Genomic DNA, 12,038 nt, shown 5'->3' on the forward strand with positions numbered 1-12,038 from the left:
CAGAGGGACCTAGACAAATTAGAGGATTGGGCCAAAAGAAATATGATGAGGTTCAACAAGGACAAGTGCAGAGTCCTGCACTTAGGAGGGAAGAATCCCATGCACTGCTACAGACTAGGGACCGAATGGCTGGGTAGCAGTTCTGCAGAAAAAGATCCTAGGGGTTACGGTGGACCAAAAGCTGAATATGAGTCAACAGTGTGCCCTTGTTGCCAAGAAGGCTAATGGCATTTTGGGTTGTATAAGTAGGGGCATTTCCAGCAGATTGAGGGATGTGATCATTCCCCTCTGTTCAGCACTGGTGAGGCCTCATTTGGAGTACTGTGTCCAGTTTTGGGCCCCACACTACAAGAAGGATGTGGATAAATTGGAGAGAGTCCAGCGGAGGGCAACAAAAATGATTAGGGGGCTGGAGCACATGACTTATGAGGAGAGGCTGAGGGAACTGGGATTGTTTAGTCTGCAGAAGAGAAGAATGAGGGGGGATTTGATAGCTGCTTTCAACTACCTGAAAGGGGGTTCCAAAGAGGATGGATCTAGACTGTTCTCAGTGGTAGAAGATGACAGAACAAGGAGTAATGGTCTCAAGTTGCAGAGGGGGAGGTTTAGGTTGGACATTAGGAAAAACTTTTTCACTAGTAGGGTGGTGAAGTACTGGAATGGGTTACCTAGGGAGGTGGTGGAATCTCCTTCCTTCCATTACAATCTGCCCTGAGTCCTGGGCAGTGCACACCACAGAGTCTCAGATAAAACCAATAGTAAAAGGTTCATTAGCCATATAAGTAAAAAGAAAACAAGGAAAGAAGTGTAACCGCTAGATACTGATAATAGGGTAGAGATTAAAGATAATCTAGGCATGGCCCAATACCTAAACGAACACTTTGCTTCAGTTTTTAATAAGAGTAATGGGAAGTCTAGGGGTAGTGGCAGGGTGGCTAATGGAAATGAGGATATGGAAGTAGAAATTACCACATTCAAGGTGGAAGTCAAACTCAAACAGTTTAATGAGAGCAAATAGGAGGACCTGGATAATCTCCATTCAAGAATATTAAAGGAACTGGCACATGAAATTGCAAGCCCAATAACTAGGATTTTTAATGAATCAATAAACTCGGGGTCATGCCATATGACTGGAGAATTGCTAATACAGTAGCTATTTTTAAGAAAGGGGAAAAAAAGTCATCTAGGAAACTAAAGGCCCATTAGTTTAAAAGATCTTGGAACATTTTTGAAAGGGGAAGTCGTTAAGAACATAGAGGTAAACGGTAATTGGGATAAAATACAACAAAAAGTAGATCATGCCAGACCAACCTGATCTCTTTGAGAAGATAAGTGATTTTGTAGACAAAGGAAATGGTAGATCTAATCTACCCGGATTTCAGTAAGGCATTTGATAAAGTTCCACATGGGAAATTATTAGTTAAATTGGAGAAGATGGGTATTAATATGAGAATCAAAAGGAGGGCAAGGAACTGATTAAATGGGAGGCTACAACAGGTGATATTGAAAGGTGAACAGTCAGGCTGGAGGGAGGTTACTAGTAGAGTTCCTCAGGGATTGGTCTTGGGACCAATCTTATTCAACATTTTAATTAATGGCCTTGGGACAAAAAGTGGGAGTGTGTTAATAAAATCTGCAGATGACACAAAGTTGGAAGGTATTGCCAACATGGAGAAGAACCGGAATATCATATAAGAAGATCTGGGTGACCTTGAAAACTGGAGTAATAGAAATGGGATGGAATTTAATAGTGCAAAGTGAAGTCATGCACTTAGGGACTAACAAAAAGAATTTTTGCTACAAGCAGGGGATACATCAGTTGGAAGCAACAGAGGAAGAGAAAGATCTGGGTGTACTGGTTGATCACAGGATGACTATGAGCCATCAATGTGATGTGGCTGTGAAAAAGGCTAATGCAAACCTAGGATGCATTAGGTGAGGTATTTCCAGTAGAGGTATGGAAGTGATAGTATCATTATACAAAGCACTGTGTGCAATTCTGGACTCCCAGTTTAAGAAAGATGAAGTCAAACTGGAACAGGGGCAGAGAAGGTCTACTAGGATGGAAGACCGTTCTACAGAGGAATGGAGAACCTATCTTATGAAAGGAGACTTAAGGAGCTTGGTTTGTTTAGCCTAACCAAATGAAGGCTAAGGGGAGATAGGATTGTTCTCTATAAATACCTCAGAGTGATAAACACCAAGAAGGGAGAGGAGTTATTTTAGTTAAGCGCCAATGTTGGCACAAGAACAAATAGATATAAACTGGCCATCAGCAAGTTTAGGCTTGACATTAGACAAAGGTTTCTAATCATCAGAGGAGACAAGTTCTGGAACAGCTGTTCAAGGGGAGCAGTTGGGGCAAAACACCTAACTGCTTTCAAGACTGAGCTTGACAAGTTTATGGAGGGGATGGTATGGCAAATTTGCCTACAGTGGAATGTGGCCCATTTGCAACTGTGAGTAACAAATATCTCCAGCGGCCAGTGATGGGACACTACATGGGGAGGGCTCCGAGTTACTACAGAGAATTCTTTCCCAGATGTCTAGCAGGTGGGCCTTGCTGACTTGCTCAGGGGTCTAACTGATCACCATATTTAGGGTCAGGAAGGAATTTGCCCCCAGATCAGATTGGCAGAGACCCTGGGAGTTTTTTGCTTTCCTCTGAAGCATGGGTCACTTGCTGGTTTAAATGAGAATAAATGGTGGCTTCTTTGTCACATGAAGTCTTTATATCATGATTTGAGGAGCTAAATAACTCATGCAGAGGTCATGGGTCTTTTACAGGAGTGGGTTGGTGAGGTTTTGTGGTCTGCAATGTGCATGAGGTCTGGAATGGAAATCTGCTAATAGATCTGGCCCTCCCTGATTCCCCCAAATCTCTTGATGCCATCTACATGACTTGAAGACCCACTTGGGAAGGCTCAGTTTTTGGACTTAGATAATCAAAACTTTAAAAATGAAGGATACTGCATAACAAAAAGCACTTTGTTTACCTTGACACGTAAACTATGATAACATCTAACAGCATATTAGTAAATATATGGTAATATACATATTTGAAAAAGTACTGAAATCTTTATTATATGAAACCTCCAGAGAGCACTATATTAAATTCTTACTGAGAAACAGAATAAGGTCACAGAGTTCTATTACAAGTTATTTGCTTTTCAGAGAAGCAAAATCAGTACTAAGATTCTTCTGTATAGTAAATAACTTCTCTTATATTTGTTCCCGTTCCTAGGAACTACTTTTTCTGGCATAGGAATGCATAGAAAAATGTTTATTTTTTCAAAATATACTATTGGTAATGCGCCAAAAGCTCTCTCTCTCTCTCTCTCTCTCTTGTTTTTAAACACAATAATATATCACAACAGGGTGACCATTAGTAACCTGCCAATGAACTTGACTGCCTGAAGGCACCTGATATATACATCTCAGGTGTTTTGAAGGTACTTGGCTTCATGCCTTAACTACATGAGAAGTTTACAAATGAACTTCATAATGTATACCCTCATAGTTTATTCCTTAACCAATAGGGCTACCTTAGACTCAGAGAATGTGACATTTTAATGGCTATTGTCTCAGCCATCACCTGTTATCAGCAACTTAACTCAAAAGAGTTTTATTATCGGAAAATGGGAGGAGGAATGAGCTCAAACACAAGAGTCAGGCAAATGTAAACAAATCATAAAATTCCAGCTTTGAGTGGCAAGTCTTGCTTCCTTGTTATAACAGTCACAAAGGAGACCCTCACACTATCTGACTCTGGAGCACCTGTCTATACAAATACTTCTTCCACTGGCAATTTACAATGAATATGGGAAATGATCTGACCAGTCAAATTAGGAACAATCTCTAAAGACAAAAATGACAGTGACAATTATTGCATCTATAGTGAAACCTAGTACTTTAAGGTTAAAAATAAATAAAGAACATATACAGTTCATTAGCAATGAAGCTGGATTTAACAAACAGGATTTCATTTTAATCTCTGTTTGATCTTTCTGCTCAATTCATCTGGGGGATTTTCTTCCTGACATTGTATAAACAAAGAAAAATATACAAGTAGCAGCTGGAAAATCTTTTTGGCTTGCTACCATGAGCTTTATTAGTCAAATAAGCTTCCTCACTGTGCTCTAAGTATTTAACCTTTGTATTGGAGGGTAAACGTAAAAACGGTGGCACTCTTGACTATTCAAAAAAAAAATCCATGGTACAGATACTGAAGGTTTCCCTGAAACCCTGGCAACACAATGGAGGTAAACCAGAAAGTCGTAGACACCAATGGAGAGAGTGCTGTAAACTTTTCTCACTGGTGGATAGATATTTTCCTGTCTTTCCCTGTCCTGTATTCCACAGAGGCAGCACTAAACCTGACAATGTTTAAGGGACAAATTAAAGATAGTTTGTGAGATTTTCAAAAGTGCCTAAGTGACTAAGGAGGAAAACTCAATAGGACACATGCTCCTAAATTACTTAGGTGGTTCGGAAAAAAAAAATCTACCAGCTCAAAGTGATTCAACAGAGCTAAAAATGAACTCGAACTTTTTGAAGAACACTTCCAATATTCACAGCGGGTGGTTGTAGAATTATAAAACAAAGTAATGGTGAGAGCAGGAAACTATACAGGGGTTGATGAGAGGCATTCTACTGAAAGCTAAATGCCATATTTTTCATTTTCAATACTTTCTTCTCCATACAGAGTATACTGTAACACATGCAACAACATTTTCGTACAAACAATGGATAACTAATACTGTTTTCCCTGAACAATTAGAATTTGACTAATGTGCTTTCGTGCTTTTTAGTAGGTTATCTGTGGCCATTAGGCTCTAGGTTATGCTAGTTTAGAGTTCCTGTGAATATACCAGATACTAGGTTGCGAGGATGGCGGGAGGCTGTGTCTTAAGTATTACTTGGACAGCTGCATGTTAGGAGCCTTTGTGGAAGGAAATGTTGACAATCTGTGTCGGTAGATGGCTTGAGTAGTCTCTCTGTTGTCCTTCACCAGCCAGGAAGGACACAATCTACATAGCAGGTAGTAACTCAAATGTTCTTCAGTATATTACAGACCGCTGCTTGTGCAAATTGACCAATCTCCATAAAGGAGCAGTCTGAGCTGTTTATTTTGTGATTGCTTACCTCATCCTGGGACCCATATAGACCATTCTGTATACATGTGATCTTCTCTGAGAAGAAAGCTGATTACTCTTCAGAATAGTCTATGTGCTGGATTCTGGATTAGACTGCAGGCAGTCATTCTGACAAAACGAGTAACAAATCAAAAATAGTTCAGGTGCTGTGACTTTGCAGTCCTTTGTCTGATAAAGGGGAGAATCTATTTGCTTCTTCCAAGGACTTGGCTCGGGACTGAGGGAATTCATCATGTTGTAAACTAGTTGCTTCACCAAACTGTGTGGTATTCAGAGATTTCAATGTATTCAGCAGAATACAAACTTTTTTGAGATTTTTAAAATTAATCTTGGCCCTTCTAACTGCTGAGAAGGCCCTGAGAATGTAAAACAATGCACTTTTGTGTTGTGAAACCTAAAATCAGAGGCCCGGTCCTCAGTAAAATTTGAGCCATGTTAAGGAACCATTTTCAAGAGTCAATTATGAAAACAGTGCATTGCCAACTGAAACCAACCATTCTGAACAGGACACAGTTACTGAATTATAGTATTTTTAAGATTTGAAATTCTGTTCTGTTCTTTATCGATTCTCAGACTGTGCTTATCACTGGAGTTTGAGTACCTTCCACTAATACATTAAGTGAAGTGGCTGAAACCTATCACAGGCTGCTTGGTTCTTTCATCTTCTTCATGGGCCAGAAGTGTGAGCAGTGGAGTGTATTGGGAGGAGTGTGGGTATTTTCTTTAGATTTGAAAAATACTTAATGTGTGTCTTGAGGATCTGATATTCTTTGGACAGATTTTATAAAGAGTCACAGGGAAAGTGTGAAATCATGCCTCAGTCCAATTATAAAATTGCTAACAAACATGCTGGTATATCCACCCTTATTTTATTACACCTCAAAATACTAGTCAACTGGAAAAGTTTGCAAAATTCTCAAATAATACACTACCACATTTCTACCTATGGAGAATCTCAATTCTGTATCCATCCACTGAAAGTAAATGTTAGTCCTAGACACAATTATCAAAATAAGTACTTCATGTGCAAACCAGTACTGTTCATCTACATACATCAAGAACTACTGAATGTAACACATTTACCTCAAACAGTTCGTGATCAAGAACAAAAAGTCAATAAATCTGAACAGACTCCAGCAAGTTTAATTATGGATTCAACATATTTCCACTGCGCTAGCCAACCTTAGAAATATTCAGATCCTGAACAAACCAGCTAAAACTGGCAAGATTTAATCCATAAATTATATCAGCAGCTTGTGCTAGGCATGAAAAGGCTTTATACTCCCAAGCACACTTCAAAGCATTCAGTTAATTACCTTAATGGTAAAAATGACAGGACATTAATTGAGAAGAAAAGTAGAAGTACTTCAAATATATTTTTATAAAAGAATTTAAGGTGTTCCCTATATGCATGGTTTCCTTTACTTCTATTTATAACTGTTCCTTTTCTGCAGTACTCACTTTCACCAATTCTCAGATTACTAAATTAACCATAAAACAAACATTTTTAAAACATTTTTCTCACTATTTGCACATTAGCTATGTCACAGAAATATAAAGGAACAGAGTTAACTTGAAAAATCATGTTTCCACATGAAAATTTTGTACCTGTTATTGTTACAATTTCAGAAACTGCAGACCAAGAAAGATTAGCAGGAAAAATCCCCTCTATTTTTAGTTTGTTTCTGGTGTCTGACAGTACTTTATGTATAATCAATTTCACTATTTGGTTAGTAGGAAGTTAGTGAACTAGAATAGTGGTACCACATTCACATACACTGGTCTGGAGTAACCTGAAATGTACTACTTTCACCAAAACATGAAATAGGGTGTTTGGAACCGAATAAACAACAAGCATGCCCTTGAGCAGAGCAAGGAGGGACACCACTGTGTTGATCTCAAATTCAACCCAAGTCCTTTTTTTACCCCAGTGGGAGCAGGAAAAAGCCCTCTAATAATTTTTTTTATAAAACAGCCTTTTTAAAAACACAGAACAAAATTCTGTTCATGCTATTTAAAGCATACGCTATCAGAATCAATTTGTTATTTTGATTAGAAACGTTTTTAAACATTTTAAAAAATAATTAAAAAGTTAATAGTGTCCTTTTAATGTTGATGCTACATTTGTCACTAAGTCATATCAAATACGGCATGACAGCAGAAAAAAGGGTACTCTGAGGGCTAATACAAATAATAAATAATAATAATAGAAGTAATACAATACCCTGACCCTATACAAACATGGAGGGGTGCACCCCAAATCATGCTTATTAGCATGCAGCTCAGGAAACAATGGAGGTTGCATCTGAGATGTTCTCCTAGGAGAAAGCTGAGGAGGAGTGGGAACAAAGGAGTTTAGATGGATCCTGGTGACACAGGGGACGGTTGAATGCTGCAGCCCATAAATGGGAATCTTATATTATTTCCTTTCCCCCCACTCTACCCTCGGCAACAACAGAGCCCTGGGTATATCATCCATTATTATAAGTGGTGTACACACAACACTATTTAAACCTAAACGGATGAACAACAGGTCACGCACAAGCTTCATCTGTTTGTGACTAAAGTAAAATTAAGCTGGGATGAAGAGCTGTGACTACCAAATAAGAATAACAATATTTAATAACGGCTTTAGCCACTAAGCACATATCCAATCCTTTCATAAAAATGCCCAATGCAATAATAGGAACTACCATGTATTTCCTGCTTACCACTTGCTGGTAATCTGGATAAATAAAATAATTTAAAAATGGTGTACCTTACATTAAGACTAAATCATCATTTTCATATATATGTATGAACAAAAAATACATTTACTCTCCCCCTCACTCAGCAGTATACAGATTACCCGGTCACAGCAGACAAATATTTCCATCATTTTTTATGCTCACCATACACTTCTGTCTTGGACCCATTTCCCACTCCTAGAGTACCCTTTGTTCTTTTGATTAACTGATGAACAGTTCCCTTATAAAAATATCTAACCCAGCACTTCTACTGCTAACCAATACAACAGTAGAGCATAGCCAACTTTGTCAATTAAAATGAACATTGAACTTTAGTCTTTGGGTCAATCGCTTGCCAGCCTTACCCAAAGTTAACCAAAGAGTTACCTTGGTTTTTAAATAATTTTTGAGGAACCCGAAAGTTATTTTTATGTATTGTTCAATTTGCAGTGGATTAAGTTCTTATTAGAAAAAAATAGTTTTGTGTTAAAATTTAGCTACCAGCCCAGCTAAACTGCACTGTCTGTTCAGCGTGAAAGAGCTCCTGCAAAAATGACTTTCACAAAAATGAAGTAAATGCTTCTAGTTATCTTCCTTTTCAAATCAGATCAAATGATTTTGTTCCAGGCTCTATTCATAGATGCTCAATATAATTCATTTTAAGTTGCTAAATTATCCCTTGTAAGACATAATATTTGAATCACATTTTGAAGTTAGCAATGCTATGCAGTTAGGTGTAAAAAGAATAGTACGCTGACTATACAAATATTTGTGTGGTGCATCCCCACTATTAAATATTCTTCTGATTTCCATATTAAAGAAAATCAATGAAAGAATATTTTTCCTAAAGGGGATATTATCAAACCTTTGAGGTCTTCAACTTGACCTACTCTGCATTTGTCATTTGACCCAATATAAAAGCAATGACCCTTAGAATCTAAATAATTATTTGCATTTTTGCTTTACAAATGCATAGGTTTATAGAAATTAAGAGAGATGGTAATATACCATTTCTCTTAGTATTACCTACAACCTGGGCAGCAGTTAAATGCCATACCCACACAGCCAACACTATGCACAATAGCATTATCTCAGGATTTAATCCTACTGGGAAAGAGGGGATTCTTTGCCCAATGAAGGCACTGTATTGTTTCCTCCTCCCTTGGGATGCCTGGGAACTGGTTCTTCTCTGTCCCTAGTAAAGCTTGAATCTCCTCCACAATTTCCCCAGTGTAGGTTTATAAGCCAGTCTCCATTTTCCTCTACTAGCTTTAGAGAGTATTTTTAGCATTTCAAACAAGTGAAAGCTAATATATGTGATTCTATTTACAGCGTGTTACATCTTTCCCATGCCAGTGTTGGCACACAGGGTGAAAACCAGTCTCCTCCATTTCTCTGTCATTTGCTGCTGCTTCCATTTGCTCTGTGGTGTTAAAATAGTCTATTCTACCCTGCTTGCTAAGCGTTCTTCTTACAGTTTTTGTTGACATGGCAGTCTGTGTTTTGGCATTTAGAGTACATGCCCCACAGATGTCCAGCGCTTCCTTCTGCTTCTGGTAGAAATGAGCTGCTGGTTGATAATTTATTAGATCTCTTCACGGGTGACAGAGGCTTTCCGATGCTCAGAATCTTTCATAGGCATTTATTTTTGTGGTAGATCCACACTATTCCTCTTAGATTCCTCATTGATATTGGAGAAAATCAATGAGAAAATATCTTTCCTTAAGAGGATAAATAATCTAGAAGCCATCTAGTTTACTGTCCAACATTTCAGTAAATCTCCAGCTCTTGAGCTGCATGGTAGCCTCGAGATTACATTAGAACTGAAAATTCTCAGTTTTGTTTTGGTGCGGTATATCTGATTTCCAGATGTTGTTGAGTTTTGTAAATGCTGTGGAGGTCTTTCCTATTTTTGCTGTCACTTCCTTCTTAAGGACTTATATGGTGCTGCCTGTGTAGGTGAACTGTTATATTTTCTTGATATTTTTGCCTTCTAATATGATATTACTGCCTTACATCTAGATTTCAAGAATGTGTTTTTTTGAATAACTAATTTTGAACACTGGTAGGCCTCCTATGTTTGCCATATTGTTTGTCTTTCTTTGTAGCTTTTTGGGGTGTTGTTCATAGCACAATATCAGCAGCAAAGCCTAAATCTTCTAGGCATTTGCCATCTACCCATGCCAGACTGGAATCTGTGTTGATAATACATGTGTTCATTATCCAATCTATGGCAATTCCAAACAACTGTGGAAATAAAATACTGCCTTCTGTCATGCCAGTGTCCACACTGAACCACTCTGCTATCTGGTTGTTCACCCTTACAGAGCACTTCACATCTCTGTATGTGGCCTTGATGTTGATGACTTTCACTGGGATTCTGTACGACTGAAGAATATTCCACAATGTACACCTGTGAAGGCTGTCAAATGACTTGAAAGTCAGTGATTCTATACAGAATCTAATCCTCAATGGGGAAGCAAGTTACTGGTTTCTTGAGGCACAAGATATACAGAGTCTGATCCAAAGTTTCAATTGGCTTTGGATCAGGCCCATAAACATGTGAGTACACTCTGAGAAGAGAGCGGACTAATGCTGAAGCAAACTATATACAATCTTTAATTAGGACTGTGGGAGCTCTTGTTATTTGTGTATGGCTATCAAAAGAGATGGGCAATGAGATTCGTTTTCAGTTTACTGTCTATGTGCAGGTATTTCAGTCTTACAGTGGTGTCCTTACCTCCCCAACAATGGCTACAACCTGCTTGGCACAAAATCTCTGATTTTATATGAGAGAGACTTTTCCTGCATTTCTTGTATCCACAAATAATATGCTAGGGTCACAAAATAATTTCTGCTGTGATCAAATGTATTATGCAACTAAAGATTTTGCAAATAATTCTTTTCTATCCTGTCTTCTCAGAGACTCAATTTTTACTTCATTTATGAATAAAAACATATCTTCATAAATGATCACAGCTGTGAAACCAACCTAGAGTAAACAGGGGTGAATATTAATTATACTTTAAATGATTTAAAGGGCTCCACATAGAATTTTATATCATCCAAGAACTAATGTATCCAAAGGGAGACAAATTAAGCATCAAATTTTTTACCTTCAGTTGCTCATTCCTGGGATTCACATGCATTATAATTGGTCTGCGTGCATTTTGACTTTAATCTGAAATTAGTTGAGGAACATGCAGTATTTACTTTCCATTTTTGTCAATTTTCTTTCTATTTTTCTGCCCTTTCCTGTGTATACTGTTGTGAAGGAAGGTTATGTGACTAAATGTCTCTGGTCCAGCAAAGCACTTAATCAAATGCTAACTTTAAGTGTATGAGTAGACTCACTAATTTCACTGGACTACTCCTGTGCTTAAAGTTAAGCTTGTCCTTCAGTGCTTTGCTGGACTGGGACTTAATTGTGTAAACTAAATACAGCAAGTTACAACATCTAAGAGGAAAACCTATATTCAAGATTAAAGCAAATATTTCCAGAAGATTTTAATTTATCCTATCATTTCCAATAAGCCTTTCTCCTATTGCACTGACATTTAGTATATATTTCTCTGAAAAGTCAGAAAATCATGCCCACTTTTGATGAGCAGTGCAAGCATCTCTCCCATACACCATCAACAGAAAGTAAGCATTTCACTGTCTGCTCAACCACTGCCACTGTGCAAATCAATTGAAAAGCACAGTTCCGTTTTTATGTTTATTGTATGGAGAGCTGTTAAAATTTCTAAAAGAAATAAGCCTGGATGTCAGAGAAAGCTGATATGCAGAAATGGGCATGCCAACAGCTGCCACTAGCTTCCAAAAATTGTATTTTCAGATACATTTGAGAGTTATGTGCAGATCTGATCACTTGCTCAAACACTGGCTACTATACTCAAAAGCTAACACTTAAGAGTAGCAGATTTTTACTAGCCTTTTTTTTTTGATAGTCTTAGTGTATTTGTCACTTTGTTTCATCTCAAATGAACTCGCATCCTAGGCCCGTCAAAAGAAATATTTATACTATTGTCTAAGAAGGTTTTGCACCAAACAAAAATACATATAAACGTGCTCTCACAATAAGTATTTAGCATAGAAAAACATAATACAAATGTAAAAAATCCACATTTTACAACAGGATATACATGATTTTTAT

At 37.7% G+C, this 12,038-nt stretch overlaps 1 protein-coding gene across 8 annotated transcripts in view; it reads right to left on the bottom strand.

Moving 5' to 3' along the window:
• Window positions 1-12,038, bottom strand: part of THADA (THADA armadillo repeat containing) — a 335,835-nt gene that overhangs the window by 176,960 nt on the left and 146,837 nt on the right. The window lies entirely within an intron of this gene.

This window comes from Mauremys reevesii, linkage group 3 (assembly GCF_016161935.1).
Source record: "Mauremys reevesii isolate NIE-2019 linkage group 3, ASM1616193v1, whole genome shotgun sequence".
NCBI classification, from domain to species: Eukaryota; Metazoa; Chordata; order Testudines; family Geoemydidae; genus Mauremys; species Mauremys reevesii.